General features: G+C 41.1%; 2 pseudogenes; both read right to left on the bottom strand.

Moving 5' to 3' along the window:
- The window catches only part of LOC119310774, a 15,654-nt pseudogene extending 10,129 nt beyond the window's left edge, over positions 1 to 5,525 (bottom strand).
- A 738-nt stretch (positions 5,526 to 6,263) lies between these two features.
- On the bottom strand, positions 6,264 to 12,459 carry LOC119310773 (annotated as a pseudogene).
- Positions 12,460 to 15,043: the final 2,584 nt, after the last annotated feature.

Here is a 15,043-nt window from a genome sequence, read left to right as displayed (position 1 = left end):
GCGCTCCCCGTTCGCGCACTGCTGGGCCGGCCCATGTGCGGGCCGGGATGCCGCCTTGTTTTTTCCCTTTTTCAAGTAATTCGGGATATCAAAAACTTCTAAAATATCAGAAAAAATTGCTAATTTAAATAAAACAATCACGATTTCGAAACGTGTATTCATGATTAGAGAAAAATTCTTAGAATTCAAAAACTGTTCATGAATTTGTAAATGATAACCATAAACTCAAAAAATGTTCATGATTTTGAAAACAATCATGATTCAAAAAAATGTTTGTTAATTCAAAAAAGGTTTGTGGATTTAAAAAAAATGTTCAAGATTCAAAAAATGCTCGCTAATTCAAAAATGTTCACGAATTTGAAAAAAAATATTCACTAATTCGAAAAATGTTCGTGAATTTGGAAAAATGTTCATGATTCAATTTTTTTTTGCTAATTCGAAAAATATTCACAAATTTGAGAAAAATGTTCACGATTCAAAAAAATGTTCGCTAATTCAAAAAATGTTCGTCAATTTAAAAAAAATATTCGCGATTAAAGAAAATGTTTGTTAAATCGAAAAACATTCACAAATTTGAAAAGAAATATTCACGATTCAAAAAATGTTCGCTAATTCGAAAAATGTTCACGAATTTTTAAAAAAATGTGTATGATTAAAAAAATGTTCACTAAATCGAAAAATGTTCAAAAATTTGGGAAAAAATGTATAAGAATTTGAAATTTTAGTTTATTATTTTAAAATGTTCATTATTTAGAAAAACTGTTGTTGAATTCAAAAACATGTTCATGACTTAAGAGAATGTTCACAAATTTCTAAAAAATGTTCAAAAGTTTAAGAAAATGTTCATACTTTCGAAAAATTGTTCGTGAGTTATAAAAAGTGTTCACGGTTACAAAAAAATGTTTGGTGTTTTTAAAAGTATGCACGTTTTATTTTCATAACATTGTTACCAACGTGTGTGCTTTCTGCAAAAAAAAACAATGCCTTAAAAACACATGCTATAGTGCTTCGAGGCACCACAGTACATACAGGACAAAAATGAGAAGAAGCGAAGCATGTGGATGTCTCTTAATGGGCCCGCCAGTTCGCTCGTGCCCTCTTGTACAATCATGGTCTATTTGACACAGAATGTGTCATGTAGGAGTTCCCGTCTTTTATAATGACGGTCAAATGCACACTGGACTACTATAAATTAAGCCCATGATTTTTATGGGTACTTGTAGACAGGATAAACTAACCAGCAGGGTCTATGCATCAAACTATGCAAAGTTTGCTAAAAACAAAATCAAGCGATGCACATGCCGGGAGTACACACATGAAATATTTTAAATAAATGATGATTATTTTTTAAATAGCTATAGAAATTTTAATTAAGGACCATTATTTGATAATGCATGAATATATTTTGAAACGCATGACAAAGTGAACATTACTTGATAATGTATGAATACTTTTTAAGTACATGAAACTTTTTTAAATTATACGTGAGCATTTTCAAAATTACATGAACATTTCCAGAAAAAAATGCAAACACTTTTTTTCTAGATTTAATGAACATTTTCCAAAATGCAAGAACACTTAATTTAAAACTTACACTGAAAAAATTGTGCAATATTTATTTTTACCAGGGTATGTAACATTTTAACATGTTTTTAAAAATGCATTACATTTAGACCATTTTGTAATTTATTTTATACATATATAAAAGAATAATAGAAAAACTATGGTACTTTTTGGGCTTGGCCTATTTAGGGGCGTGCGTGGGAAGCTCGACCTTCTACTTGTTACAGGTGAGACATAGCATTGCCTAAAAAAAAGGTGAGGCATAGCACCACCCAACCTCCTTTTCGGTGGGAAAAAAATGAACCTGGGCCAGCATGATCTCTAACGTGGTGAGACATAGCTTTGCTTGACAAAGAAAGTTTCAGAACACTTAACTCAAACTGGAGATGTAAATAACCATGTAAAACCTGCTCTGTTTCATTCTTAGTCATGGAACTGGGGCTCTAAGAAACTAGACCAAATAGGTAGGAACTCCGGAAGAAAACCTCCGGAGTTCCTATTGTGTCAAGTGCAAGTTTGTGTGTGAGTACAAATACTCAGCATGCCATGGGAGAGCAGCACTAGTTTGGGCTAGCAGATGCCTCGTTTTTTAAGCCGAAAAGTTCGGCATCAATGCCTGACTTTGCTTGGAATCGGTTTTAGTAGTAATATAAATAAATAATAATATGGCTGGGTGCATCAACTGTGGTCCAGAAGGAAGGGGCTTGGAGTGATTTTTCTCAGAGGAACTGGAAGATGGTTGCCCATCCCATCAAGTTTCTACTTGTTCCAAAACACAAGGAATTTACTATTCTACTCTACGAAAAAACATAATTCTACTGCCGTACCAATTTAATTTACAGAGGAGAATCAACAATTTGTTAAGTTGTGCGAGGCTCAAGCTGAATCCCAATATATAACCACCTCACACCTTTGGATGTCCCTTCTTGGAATGCTCCGTTCGCTGCTGCATATATTTTCTGCATCACTTGTTTAAAGGAAGGAAGGAAGGAAGGAAGGAAGGACATCCCACTGCGAGCCATCACTTACGTCGATATCCTATTCTGCAAACACGCAACACAATTGTTGTATCAGCTGCTGCTTTAAGAGGAATGTGGCCCTTAGAAAGCAACAACATTCTGGCGACAGACAGATTCAAGTAGTTCAGAGATTACAATGTATGTTTCAGTGCACAACACTTTTGAGCATTACTTTAGTCGGGAAAACCGAAAAATGACAACAAAGTGTCAAGTACGTACTGACCTTTCAACATATCAAGACAGACAATTGCTTCACTTCTGTTTGTTTGTTTGCTTGCTCTGAATCAGCTGTAAATTCACTACTCGGACTGCACACATAAAATAAAATAAATGAACTTGAGTCAGAATATGAACAAACCACTCTAAGGTAACTTAAACACCCGATCATTCATTACCTTTGTGTCAAGGATAAATGCCAATGAAATATAAACCTGTATGCAATCTCCGTGCAAGATTGTATGTAGCTGGGTACAATACTTTCAGAACTCTGCCCAGGCATAATTCTCATTGCTCCGCTCCTACAGGAATAATTCAGTATCAGGCTAAATAGATTCAAGAATCAAACAAATTGGAAAGCTGCTGAGATTGTGCGTATCTCTTTTTTTTCATATTTATACACCCTTATACAAATTTTTACTGAGCAGCCACAAGGTTAATAATTAGGTTCAGAAAGCTTTTATTCAGCCGGCGCAAGTGTTTCGGGGTTTTTAAACTTGTTTTTTGTTCCTTGTTGTTATGGGGTTTTACTTTCATTTCTTTATAAAAAATGTAGGGAAATTGCAAAAAATAACTTTGTAAATTTTAAAAACTTTGTCTGAATTACAAAATATTTGTATTTTCAGAACATGTCCGTGATATAAAAAGTTGTTCCCATTCTTTAAAAATTGTATGGAAATCTCGAAAAATATTAGTATTTTTTCAAAAAGATATCAGAAATTTTAAAAACATATTTTGTTTTGAAAAAAATTCGACATTTTTAAAATGTTCACGTTTTGTTTTTCACAATTTTGAAAACGTACGTGCTTTTGGCAAAAGAAAACTAAATTACTGGGAAAACACGCGCTACAGTGTGCATCATATCAGAGTTCCCGTCTTTTCTTTGGGCCCTGCAATGCACAAAGCTCAACTCCCATGCAAAAAAAAGGCCTAACTCGTGACAAATGATAGTCAGATGCACAGTGACCTATATGCTCAACCCTGCCCTAAATTAAGCCCATTGACTTTGATTGGTACTTGTAGATAGGGGCCTATGCTTCAATCGATGCACATTCCGTGAGTAGACGCATCATTTATTTTAAATAAATGATGATTTTTTTTTTAAATAGCTAGAAAAAATTATTAAGTAAAAATTATTTGATAATGTGTGAATATCTTTTTCAATACATGATAAAGTGGACATTATTTGGCAATGCATGAATATCATCCTTTTTAAAATATACATGAGCATTTAGAGAGAGAAAACATAAACACTATATTTTCTTGATTTAATGAACATGTTAAAAGCTACGAGAACACTTATTTTAAAAGTTACATAAAAAATTGCATTTTACTTTAACTAGGTATGTAACAATTTATGCCTTTTTTATAAAAATGCATATAAATTTAGACTATTTTGAAATATATATATATATATATATATATATATATATATATATATATATATATATATATATATATAAGGGAAAAGAAAAAAATAGAAAAACCATGTTGCGTTGTCGGGCTTGCCCATGTAGGGCCGCGCATGGGCGATCTCGCCCTTGTAGTTGCTACAGGGCGAGACATAGCTAGACTAAAAATAGATTAAAAGAAAAGACAAGACATGGTTTGTGTCAAGAAAAAGAAGTGGTGAGACATAGCACCACCGAAACCTCCCTTTCAGAGATCTCTCTGAATCTCCCGGCAGCCGCACAAAATGAACTCAACTACTCTCAGAATAAAATCTACTCTAACTGAAAGAAAGAAAAAAAAATGCAGTCGCCTAAGGTTTAGGAGATGCGAAAAGGAAATCCTACACCAATCGGGTTGGATTGATTTTGTACAAGTACTTTTGTTGTTTTGTTGGCTTAGTTTAGTACAGGAAGAAGAGTAAGTAAATTAACCCAGTTAATTAGTAGAGAAAACCTCATAAATAAGTGGCTGCTCACAACAAAAACTGGGGGGCTGTAATAACAAACGATGTAAAACCTGTTAAGTTTCATTCTTAGTAAAGTAAGAAGAGACTGCTCCCAGCGGCGATCTGCTTCCCCACGGCGCCCGCAATCACACCCCCAATCCCGCCCGCTCCCCAGTCAAGCTCTCTGCAAGGACTAACAGCAGAATGTGAGTGACGAAATAGTTCCCTTGTGGTCTGATAAAACTGTAACAATCAACATTGAAAGGCATCATCAATTAATGATTAAAGGCTGACTGACTGAAACAGATGATTGTGGATGAGTCCAAATGACCATACAAAGAATGTACTAGATAACAAATTTCAACTGTACCTTTATTTATTTATTTATTTTGAAAAACAAAAGCAGATGCTATCCATCCCGGATATCATATCCCCAACAAATATGCCAATCTTGAACATCTACATCGAAATGCATGCATCACTGATTAAAGGCTCACTGAAGCTGCACAAGGATGCTCATATTCAAAAAGGATGTGTAGACAGATTACCATACAAAGATACGTAGAGTAGTAAACAAAAAATTTCAAATGTACATTTAAACCTGATAATAGTTTGACATCCAAACTAAAACCAGTCCAGTCTATGGGAATACATGCCACACATCCAAACCAAGCCAACCCAGATATTTTCAGCTAGAATCCAAACCAAATCGATCTATACATGCTCTCCATCCAACCCAGTCCAAACCGTTTCTAACCTTTGGATTGAATCCGCAGATTCAAACCGTGGACAAAGCCATATGAGATGGCATGAATTAGATCATCAGACATGGCGTCAAACTCGTGACAGCCGGCCGCACGCTTGTTCGATCTGAAGCACTAGTAGCTGAGATCCTCCCGAGAGCAAACACGTACGTGAAGCTAGCACACAGGCAGGTTGACCGATTCTGTAGCCACACGTAGTCAGGTGCACGTCTTTGCCACATAGAATACGTACGTACGTGTGGGCAGTAGCAGCAAAGTACGATGGCGTCTTGGAAGTTCGGCTGGAGGGCGAAGCAGCAGCTGGCTCAGACTAATCGACTGATTTGGTCTCAAACCATAGTTTGCATTTGTTTTGACTAAGAAATCTGAACCCAACCCAAACCTATCCAGTCCATTCTTAGGCACAACCCAAACCAAACCGAACTGGTTTCCATTTTAAACCACTAGAGACCAAACTTATAGAAACCAAATCAAAAACCAATCCAAAAACTAAGTTTCAGTCCAAACTATTGCCAGGCTTACGTACATTGATTTATTCCCAGAGAGATCCTTTAAAGCACACCAATCTTCTACTGCTTCTGCAGCTGATGGCACTCACTCACATTGCTGCCACTGAGGAATTAATTAACCACGCAACTTTTGCCTTCAATGTCAGATTGAGATGTGAAGCTGCCAAATCTTAGACATTAAGCAAGCGTGAATGTACTGGCCTAATGACAGTCACCGAACAACATTCGCGTCATCGATCAGTTCACGCAACAAAATCATGATCGGAACACTAGGGGAAAAAAACTCAATTCTACCAATTCAATTTACAGAGGCGAATACACAGAAAATTGTCAAGTCGTGCGAGGCTGATGCTGAATCCCAATAATCCCAATAAGCACCTTGGCACCGTTTGGATCTTGGAATGCTCTGCTCTGCTCTGTTCGCTGCTGCTGCATCCACAAATTAAAGCCCACTTTTCTTCTTTAAAGGAAGGAAGGACATCCCACTGCGAGCCATCACTTAGGTCCATATCCTATTCTGCAAACACGCAACACAATTATTGTATCAGCTGGTGCTTTAAGAGGAATGTGGCCCTTAGAAAGCAATTCAGAGAGAGATTACAATGTTTCAGTGTACAACACTTTTGAGCATTATATTAGGTAGTAAGGAAAACCCAAAAATGAGAACAAAGTGTCAAGTACTTACTGACCTTTCAGCATATAGCTTCACTTCTATTTGTTTGTTTGTTTATTCTGAATCAGCTGTGAAATTCACTACTGGGACTGCAGAATCCAATAAAATAAAGTAAATAAACTTGGTTAAGAACAAATCACTCTTAATAAGGTAACTTAAACACCCAATCATTCATCATTACCTTAGATAGAGTCAAGGATCAATGCCAGCCAGTGAAACCTAAACCTGTATGCATGCAATCTCCCTGCAAGACTGTACGTACGTAGCTGGGTACAATACTTTCAGTACTCTGCCCCAGCCAGCATAAACTAAACTTGGTGGTTGACCAAATAATAATCCTCATTGCTTCGGCCTTACAGGAATAATTCAGTATCAGGCTAAACAGGGATTTTTCAAGAAAGAATCAAACAAATTGGAAAGCATTATTCACGATAAGAGTAGGAAGGTTACATCCATCCATACCATTCTTATGCGCTAGCTGTAGATGAGAGGCTACCAAGCCTGTCGAAGAAATTAAGAATAACTGTTAGAAAAAGGTAAGCTGCATAAGAAGCTCTTAATTAATATCTCCCTAATTTTTTACACAAGGATAGACATGAGGAATCGTGAATGGGCTGTGAATGAAATCATATAAATAAATGAAGGAGTACAAGTGAGCTTTCTGTGTACTAACCAGGCAGGCTGATTAATGTGCACAAAAGATTGATTACAACAGTGATGGAGTGGAGTGGAACCTGCTAGTCTGTAAGATTTGACAACAGTGGTTAAGATGAGGCACAACAGAAATATGGCAAATAAACCTCGCTTCATCAGAAATAGGAAAACGATAAAGTTAGGGAGGCGACAAGTGTTACCTTGGGTTTAGCTAGTAACCCGAGACAGATAAGTCTGGGTTGGTTCTTTTGATTTTCTCAATTTGCTCCTCTATCTCAGCGCTGCGAACATCCATCCGCATCTCTAGTTTTCTTAGCGAAACCGGGAGGCCCTCCTTGGGCATCGATCGTATCTTTGGACAGTAGCAGACACTTAACTCCTTGAGAGAAGAAAGGCGATGTAGCCCTTGAGGAAGGGACTGCAGACCCTCGCAAAAGAAAAAACTTAGCACTTCGAGGGAGGTGAGGAGCTGCAGCGCTTTCTCTTGCTCCTCCGTGAAGCTTTCCATGCTCTCATCATCAGACTTGAATTCAAGTGTGTGGAGGGCTGGGGCGAGCAGGTTGCAGATAGGAGCAACAAGCAATCCAGACATGTCATTGGTGAAGAGTACCTCCAATCTAGAGATGTAACCTGCAGGCAATGATAATTTGGCCCTCTGAGAGGCCACCTCTGAGAGCATATCTGATGCTAATCTAGAGGTGTTGCACCTATGCACTTGCAGCTCTATGAGGTTGGCTGCGACAAGAGGATTGAATCCGTCCACTGTTAAATTACTGCAGCAGCGTAGCCATAGAGTGGTGAGAGACGTGAGGTTTGAGAGCAGAGCCATTGACTTCATGCTTGGCTCCTTCCAAACATAAAGTTCCCTCAGGGAAGCAGGGAAAGGGCAAATGGTCTCTTCTTCTCCCATTCCCATGGGCCACTGACAGAACAATTGGCCACAGTCCTCTATTGTTAACTTTAGGAGCAATGACTTGTCCTCCTGAATTCCTCCTCCATTCTCATTCTCCACAGGCACAAGAACCAGGCCCTTACACCATGAGAAGGTAAGTTCCTGCAGTGAGATGGATGATGGCAACTCCACTACACATTCCTCATACTCATGGTTTGGAACTCCCCTGTATGTTCAACACAGAAAGCGCTGGGAAACAGTTTAACACTTTTGACAATGATGATTTGCTGGTAAGATGAGATACATCTAATCTCAAACTCTTAACTGAACGCAAGACAATACTGCCATCCAGCTCTTCAGGGAACAAACTGAAATGGTAGCATCTTCCTACAGTTAGTTCTGTTAGGGATTTAAGCTTTCCAATGTCTGTCAATGATATGCGCGATGCATTTTCAATAGCCATATCTTCTACTTTATCCAGATTGTGGTAGGCCAAAGCACCGCCATACCCTCCAACAACCAATTCCTTTCCATCATAAGACAATAATAACGTTTCTAAATCATCTCTTTTGACATCCAAATATGTTAGTGTGGAGGTGTGAGGCATGGAGGGCAGGGACATCTTGGGGCACCTACAAACTTCAAGTCTGCGCAAATTGATACAACATAGCTCGGAGAAGGGCAACACACGGAGATTGGGACAACCGATGCATTCGATTTTTTCAAGACTTGGAAAGGAATGGCAATTAGGTTCCACAACCCATTCAGCAAGTTCTGGCATCTCATAAAACCCAACTGTCTTCAAGCGCAAAAAACATTTGCCTGGAGCACCACCACATAGAGGCCCAAACTGATGCATTCCAGAAATTTTCTTCAAATTGAGTGTCTTGAGATTTGGTAGTTTCCCAAAAGGTGGGAGGGTGCTCCAAGATACGCCTTCTAGAGTGAGAGTCTCTAAAGCTGCTAACCGCATGTCAAGACACAGCCAACGAGGACCAACGGTACCACCATGATTTGCAATTGTAAGTACTCTAAGATTAGAGTGTGGTTGAAGAGCATCAAGGATATCAGCATCTGTAGTTGGTCCATCTCTGTCCCAGAGTAATTCCAATTCCTTCAGATTCCTTTTCAACAACAGTTTGGCTGCAGTAGCTTCTCCTTGGTTGCCACGTGTTCAAGACCACGTATAATCAGTCCTCCTTTAAGCTCTGTCAATGCCCCAATTTCTGTCAGTTCAAATCCCATGCTCTCCTTCTTAACATGGAACTCTTTTAGCCTCTGTAGATGCTTCATCTTTCCGACATTGCGAATATTGGAGTGGAGTTCACTTTGAGCACGGAAATCATGTAAATTCTGAAGGTGGCTAAAGTCTTCGGGCAAATCAGAACGACCAAACCAACTATCTAGGTCAAAGAATTTTAAGTGATAAAATCTTGATAGTGTAGTAGGCAAACTCATTTCCCTGTCACCATTGAGAGGTGAACTAATTTTGAGGTATTGGAGGTGGATAAGGTTTGAAAACCTATGAGGAAAAGATTCTGGAGTGTTCACTGCTATAAATAAGACACGCAGACGATTTATTTCCTTGAAGCTATCTTTCAAAAGCTTGGCGATTCTTTCTTCTTCATATTCTCTAAAAATCATCAAAGTCCGCAGATTAGCAATGTCTATCCTCTCCCTTAGTTTACACATTTCTTCCTCAAAATTTGCATCATAACTGTCTTCTATGTTGATAGATAAGTGTCGAACAGATTGTAGGATGGCATCAGCTCTGAAATCTAAGCCACTTATATTGAGGCATTCTTGTGTAGAAACACTCTTAGATAGCTCATGCATTAAATCATGCATTACATAGCAGTATCCACCAAGGCACTCATCTAATTCCTTCATGAGAAAACCATTGTCCACTAGTTCTTCCAAGTAATTCCTATTGGCTTGGTGGTTAGAGTCTATGATGCCTATTACAACCCAGAAATGATTGATTTCTGAAGAAGTAAACCTATGATCTTCAGGGAAAAGGCCACAATAGGAAAAGCATTTCTTGAGATCAAAAGGGAGGCAATCGTAGCTAATTTTTAAAGATGGCATGATATCATCATTCTTTTGCTCCTTTAGCCACTGATGCTTTTCAAGAACTCCATTCCAGTGTTCCTGAGAAAGGTCCTTCTTCAATAACTTACCAACAGTTTTGGCTGCCAGCGGGGAACCCTTTAGCTTATTTGCAATTTTTCGTGCAATACCAGCTAACTCATCTTCATAATGCTCAGGCTTGTTGTTTTCACCGAATATGCATGCTTCAAAGAATGTGATGAAGTCATCAGACTCCAAACCTGCCAGTTTTAGTGAACCAAAATCAACTGTTTCCATCATTTCTGCTAGGTTTGGGAATCGAGTTGTGACGAGTACCATGCTTCCTTTGGTTTCCCCCTTTGTGAAGGGAACTAACAGGGTTTTCCACTTATCCTGGCTGTCACATTTCCATATGTCATCCAAGACAATCAGAAACCTCTTGGATTTGAGACGATGCGCTATGGATTGCTGAAGCTGGTCTAAATTGGTTGTACCATTTGCAACACTGCTACTTCCTTCTTCTTCGGTTGCAGGTATGCAGGCAAGGATCTCCCTGGTGAGCTTTAGCACATCGAAACCAGTGGATACACATACCCAGACCTGGACATCAAAGTGCTTTTTAGTCCTGTCATCATTATAAAGATGCTGGGTGAAAGTTGTCTTTCCAATACCCCCCGGACCAACTATAGGAAGAACAGAAACAGTCTGAGTGTGTGTGGCACCGGTAATACGACTGACAGTTTCCTCAAAAGTGTCTCCCCTGCAATACAATGTGTCTTGTATAATCATGGAAACAGTCTGAGGCCGATGCGGGACGACGACTGCCGTGCTGTTGCTTGGGATAGTCGTAAGCAAATTGGAGATGGAGTCACGGTGGGACTGCATGGCCTGTAACACGGACTTGATTTCTCTGGAGATGGACACTCTGTCGAAATGCAGCGTATCACTACCATCATCAGCAGTAGCAGAGTTGGAGTTGGTGACGCCGGCAACAGCAGCAGCAGCATCATCACCGCTACCATCCCTCTTGGGCCTGGGTGTAGGCGAGCAAGAAAAGCATTGTACCAAGCTGCCTAGGGTGTGGCGAAGAGCACTGCGGGCGTGGAGAACTTGATGGCGGACAAGGCCTTTCAGATCCGGGCCGGCCTCTTGGGTGGTGGCGTAGGTGGTGCCGTGGAGCCTGTCATGAACCTGGAAGTAGTGGAGCTCGTCCAGCAAGTCCTCGGCCTGGTCGGCGTCCCTGCTCAGCTTCTCCAGCAACCCCTGCAGGCCAGGGTTGTGGCTTCCCTGGAGCTGGGCGTTGTGCAGCAGGGCTTGCGTGTGCAGCAGCTTGTCCCTGATCTGCTCTGAATTGTGGCTGAGCTGAAGGCTGTCCACGTACGCCGCCACCAGGCTGTCAGACAGCGGCGTCAACACCTTGCTGAGGAGCGACGCCGCCGAGCCGAGGGCCACCTCTCTCTCTCTCTCTCTCTCTCTCTCTCTCTCTCTCTGCAGACACTCCGCCGGCCGCCCCGCCTAGCCTCGCCTCGCCGCGCCTGAGTAGTGGTGGAGAGGAAGCAGCAGAAAAGAGCGGCGGCTGGTAGCGGTGGATTCAGCTGCGAGGATGGAATGTGGCGGGCGGACAGCTTGGATCTGGGTTGCCGCACTCACTTGGATTGGATTTGGATCTCAGTCGTCGCCGGGGAGGGGATCTGGATTCTGGAGACTGGAGGAGAGCAATGGATTCAAGAGGTGACGGAACGAAAAGTGCGGCCTTTCTTCCTTCCTTCCACTACAGCTTCGAGCTCCACTGATGAGTGTTGAGCACATGGGATGGGATGCTCTGCCACAACAGTAAATTCTACTGTAGATCGGCAGCCACATGGGATGCTCTGCTGCCTCAATAATGCGCCTCTTTTTTACAAATACACGCCCAAACAAAAGCTACAGCTACATCCTTTTATTGAGTCATGACGCCCGGGTTTACCTGGAAATTTTGGTAGTCAATTAGGGTTTTGATAAATGACATCCCAAATTTGTCCATAATTTTTGCTACCCGAAAATTCGGGTTCAGGTTCGGGTAATCCTGATTTACCCGAAATAAATCACACTGAAAGGGAAAGGAGACATGAAACTGGAGAGCGCCCGTCGAGCATCGTGTCGTGTCGGGAAAGATGCAAGCTTCTCGCGGACGGTCCGGCGACGAGGACCAGGCTGCGGCATTGGGGCTACAACTAAGGTTGGCCCCCATTTGACGGAGCTAAACCTGACAGATCTCGGGGCAGGGGATCCAAAGCTCAGCGTCTAGGTGGGATGGCCAAGGAGAGGTCGTTTGTTGTCGTTTATATCCATAGAAATTCTCTGGAGGCTGAAAATTCATGGGACCTGACACGGTGTCTTCATAAGAATCTTTTAGGGTGTGCTAAAAATTCGAGGGCATTTCATGGAAGCCTGCATGGAGGTTGTGTGGAAATGGTATTTTCTGCCCGGAACGATCTAGCATTCGAGAGGGAAAAGTGTCACGTTTTCTGAAGTGTGTGCGGGTTCGTTCTTCCGTTGGCATCAAAACTTATTAGGTGTTGACCAGAGTCCATTCCATGACACATGAATGTTCTGGCATTTTTTTAAGGCGTGTGGCATATTCGGCGCATTTACTGCATTTCTAGAGCATAATGCCGAACATTCAAGATAAGTGATTGAGAAAAATAAACCTATGGGCTAAGGGACCCATCGGACAGGCGGACGTGTGAAATCGCGCGAGTGGAGTCGAAAGCCCTTGTTATTTTGCATGAGGTCATATTATAGAAGGAACAAATAAAGCAAAAAATAGTCAAAAAAAGAATAAACAAACAAAGAATGAATTTTATATGGAAGGAGCCCAAAGATATTCAGAAAAGCCCGGCATTGCTATTCTAGGCCGAGTTCTTGATAGACGGAACTCGGCAACTGTTTGGAAAATACGATCTAGCCAAAAATTTCCCCCATGCGTCTCACTCTCCAATTCACATGATTTCGCTCCCGTCGCCGCACCATGTCTTCCGGCTCCGCGCCGAGCCCCTCCGACCATAGTGTCGAATCTGCCCCACCTCGCCGCCTCCGTGCCGAGCCCCTCCGGCCATAGAGTGCTGAATCCGCCCCACCTCGCGCCGAGCCACTCAATCAACATGTTCTCCGTTTCAACAGGATCCTCAGGAGGATATGGGATCATGTTGTTGCTCGGTCCAGGAGGAACATCGTGCGACCACCAGTTCCTTTTACGCTATGCGGATGAATGTTGAAGTTGGCTTCAAACCTTTTCCCTTGAGGTGCTTTGCGTCCCTGAGATTGCTGGTACATCATAACCAGATGTTTGGGCATTGTGCACTTTTCAGTAGAATGCGTGTAGCATCCACACTTGTTGCAAAAGCTTAGATTTATCAAACCTGGGCTTTAAAGTGCCTTTTCCCTTGCCTGGGTTTCAGGATCTCCTGTTCCCATTACGCTTTTCGCTTATGCTCGAAATTGGATTTTTTACCCTGAAAGGTACCATTAAACTTTTGTCTATTTGTAACATTCAGATGAATTTCAGGTAAAGGTTGTGCCCCAACTGGGCGCTGAGAGCCATTCTTAATGAGTAGCTCATCATGCTTTTCAGCTTGAAATAACATGTGAATAAGCTCGGAATAGATAGTGTAGTTACGAGCACGGTATATTGCTGTTGGAGGATCCTATCTGAAGGGAGCATAGTAGACAAAGTTTTCTCTATCTTCTCCATCTCGGTAGGTTCCTTCTCACAAAAGCGCAGTTTGAAACATATCTTATGAACAACATGATTGTACTCACAAATGGACTTGAAATCCTGAAGGCGAAGATGAGTCCAATCATGCAGTGCTTCTGGCAGAACTACTGCCTTCTGCTGTTCATACCTCGTTTTGAGGGCCAGAAACAGAGTACTAGGAGATTCCTCCTGTAAATACTCAGACTGGAGATCTGGATGAATATGGTGTCTTATGATGAATAAAGCAGCATAGTTCTGCTGTTCCGTTAGTGGCATTACTCCAGCCGGGAGAGGAGCCTCAGGGGGCTGGATTGCACGCGCAATCCCACGGGACACAAGACTGATCTTGATGTCCATAGCCCATGTAGGGTAGTTGTGGCCATTGAGGGCAAGCTCCTCAAACTCTTTGGCAGTCACTTTTGCCTACATGGGGAACAAAGATAATTCATTCACGGGCGGTAAATTAAAAAACCATCATGGTTCTGTAATAAAAATGCAAAAATTTGATACTCAAGTGAAAACTTGAAAAATTCTCAACCTCAATTATGTGAACATAACACATTGAAGATCACTTAGATCTCGCAGTAATAGGCCGCATTGCTATTACCTTGTGTATGCCACAATTTAAATATAAGAAATACACGTTGAAGGTAATCGTTTGTCTTTTGACGAAACGTAGACCTACAGTAAGAGGGGATAGTCTGCAAATGAGCGGTAGATCCCAACTCATTACCTTATGATTCCAAATATAATGAGAGAGAAACATTCAAATATTTGCAAGTTTGATATGCGAGATAAGATGATCTCCATCGCAAAAACATTTTCAAGAGAACTTATTATGTGGTAAACACATGGAAGATGTCGTTCTTCCCAGATGAAATCCCGGTACTTTATCTATAGAGAAAAGTATATTTTTCGTCTCTCAATTCTTGGCGGAGTCTAGATTTGGTCATTTAACACCAAAACCGGACAATTTCCATCCTTAACAATTGAAACCGGACAAGATTCATCCCTGGTCACGGTTTTGACCGGTTTTGGTGCTGTCAAACC

The sequence above is a fragment of the Triticum dicoccoides genome, chromosome 5B, assembly GCF_002162155.2.
Source record: "Triticum dicoccoides isolate Atlit2015 ecotype Zavitan chromosome 5B, WEW_v2.0, whole genome shotgun sequence".
In the NCBI taxonomy this organism is placed as follows: Eukaryota; Viridiplantae; Streptophyta; class Magnoliopsida; order Poales; family Poaceae; genus Triticum; species Triticum dicoccoides.
The sequence above is the reverse complement of the archived record's forward strand: the minus strand, read 5'-3'. Positions and strand labels throughout refer to the sequence as shown.